Consider the following 2804-nt stretch of genomic DNA (forward strand, 5'->3'; position numbering starts at 1 on the left):
GTTTTTTTTTCTCAACTTATTGAAAGTTTTAGCACTGTGTTACTCTCTGTGACTGATTCTGCAACTCAGCGGCACAGCATGGAGAATAAACAGTCTGATGATATATTAATGGCTGAGCATGCTGTACGATTTTTCAGAGCAAGAGATAACATGGATCAATGGTTGACTTTCTGTCTCAGTAACTTAGAATAAAAGTTTTGAGTTTTGCTTTTATTTGATATTCGGAAAAGGAAGCCGGAAGATGCATGTTGGACCAAGTCTCATAAAATCCTCCTTGCACATTTAGATTTTTTTAGATTTAGAGATACAGCGCAGAAACAGGCCCTTCGGCCCACCGGGTCCGCGCCGCCCAGCGATCCCCGCACACTAACACTATCCTACACCCACTAGGGACAATTTTTACATTTGCCCAGCCAATTAACCTGCAAACCTGTACGTCTTTGGAGTGTGGGAGGAAACCGAAGGTCTCGGAGAAAACCCACGCAGGTCACGGGGAGAACGTACAAACTCCGTACAGACGGCACCCGTAGTCAACCTGATCGAACCTGAGTCTCCGGCGCTGCATTCGCTGTAAGGCAGCAACTCTACCGCGGCGGCACTACATGGGAACATACATGACAAAAGGCTGTAAAAGGCCAAGTCAATGGATATTTTTAAGGCAGGGATAGATAGAATCTTGATCAGTACGGGTGGTCATAAGGTCAGAAGGTCATACGTGATGGCAGTAGAATTAGGCCATTCAGCCCATCAAGTCTACCTCACCATTCAATCATGGCTGATCTATCTCTCCCTCCTCACCCCATTCTCCTGCCTTCTCCCCATAACCTCTGACACCTGCACTAATTAAGAATCTATCTATCTCTGCCTTAAAAATGGCCACTGACTTGGCCTCCACAGCCTTCTGTGGCAAAGAATTCCACAGACTCACCACCCTCTGACTAAAGAGATTTCTCTTCATCTCCTTCCTAAAAGAACATCCTTTAATTTTGAGGCTGTGCCCTCTAGTCCTAGACTCTTCCACTAGTGGAAACCTCCTCCCCAGGGGTTATGGGGAGAAGGCAGGAGAATGGGGTTAGCAGGAAGAAATAGATCTGCCATGATTGAACGGCGGAGTAGACTTGATGGGCCGAATGGCCTAATTCGGCTCCTGTCACTTCTGAAGATTCATCTTGTGCACAGTATTTTCCTTCACGTCTTTACGATTTGGTCATGGGTGTAAGGTACATTAATTTTTAATTGAATTATTATTAAGTTCAACATTTTCAAAACGAAGATGAGGTACTAATAAAATGCCATGAGGAATGCTCAATATTTTCCGCATATCTGCCACATAGTTTAGTTTGGAGATACAGCGTGGAATCAGGCCCTTCGGCCCATCGGGTCCGCGCCGACCAGCGATCCCCGCACATTAACACTATCCTATACCCACTAGGGATAAATTTTAACATTTACCAAGTCAATTAACCCACATACCTGTACGTCTTTGGAGTGTGGGAGGAAATCGAAGATCTCGGAGAAAAGCCTCCATCTGCCAACTGTGGGCCATGTTGTACAGCGTGTTAAAGACCACCGATGAACAGAAGGGTTGCGCGGTGATATTGCGAGGCCAGTCTGCCAAGTCCCCATCATTTTGTGAAATTGGCCTATTATTTAAAAAAACACCTTGTTTCCAGAGCGGTATCTCTGCTCAACAACCAAAAGTCTCCTTCTGCTCTGGTATTTTATTTCATTCTTCACGTGTGTAAATTATAATGTGTTGTTCTTAATTGTTTACTGTGTGTCGTGTTGTTATCCTTGCGAGCGGAGCACCAAGGCACATTCCTTGTATGTGTACATACTCGGCTAATGACATCTATTCAATTCAATTCAATTCATTATATCTAAGGATATTTTGTCAAACATATTGATTCTAGGGGAATCACGAGGAACTGCAGATGCTGGAAGCCTGAGCAAAGCACAAGGTGCTGGAGGAACTCAGCGGGCCGGTCAGCATCTGTGGAGGGAATGGGCAGATGACTTCTCGGGTAGGCACCCTATTTCAGACTGATTCCAGTGAGGTGGAGGAGTAAATCTAAATACCACGACATACCAAATAGAGTTAAGAGTTAAATGGACCTCTTTATAATGGATTTCAGTTATAGTGGACCCTCCTACCCTTCACCGCCAGGCCAGGCTGCCAAAGTCATCCAGGCCAGGCTGCCAAAGTCATCCAGGCCGCATATCCAGCATCTGCACTTCTTTAGTTAAGTTCAGTTTAGAGATACAGCGCGGAAACAGGCCCTTCGGCCCACTGGGTCCGCGCCGCCCAGCGATCATTAACACTATCCTGCACACACTAGGGACAACTTTTACATATATATGTGTGTATGTGCGTATACACGTGTGCTTGTGTATGTATATATATATATATATGTAATGTAAGAAAATAACTGCAGATGCTGGTACAAATCGAAGGTATTTATTCACAAAATGCTGGAGTAACTCAGCGGGTCAGGCAGCATCTCAGGAGAGAAGGAATAGATATGTGTGTGTGTGTATAGCGTTAGGATATATATATATATTCGTTTATGATATTGTTTACAGAGTACCCTGTTTAAATGTTTTATTGTGCTGCTGCAGGTAGCAATGTGATTGTTCAGTCTGGGACATATGACAATAAAACACTTGACTCCCATACTTTGAATTGAAATGAACATCGATGGGGCTTTAGTTTGAAACCAGACCTAATCGCGTCTGTTTCTGATTGAGTTCCCTGGCCGATTGGATTGGGCAATGAGCGGCGTTGATGGATGGTTGGTTGGGCG

The sequence above is a fragment of the Rhinoraja longicauda genome, chromosome 22 (genome assembly GCF_053455715.1).
Source record: "Rhinoraja longicauda isolate Sanriku21f chromosome 22, sRhiLon1.1, whole genome shotgun sequence".
Taxonomy (NCBI): domain Eukaryota; kingdom Metazoa; phylum Chordata; class Chondrichthyes; order Rajiformes; family Arhynchobatidae; genus Rhinoraja; species Rhinoraja longicauda.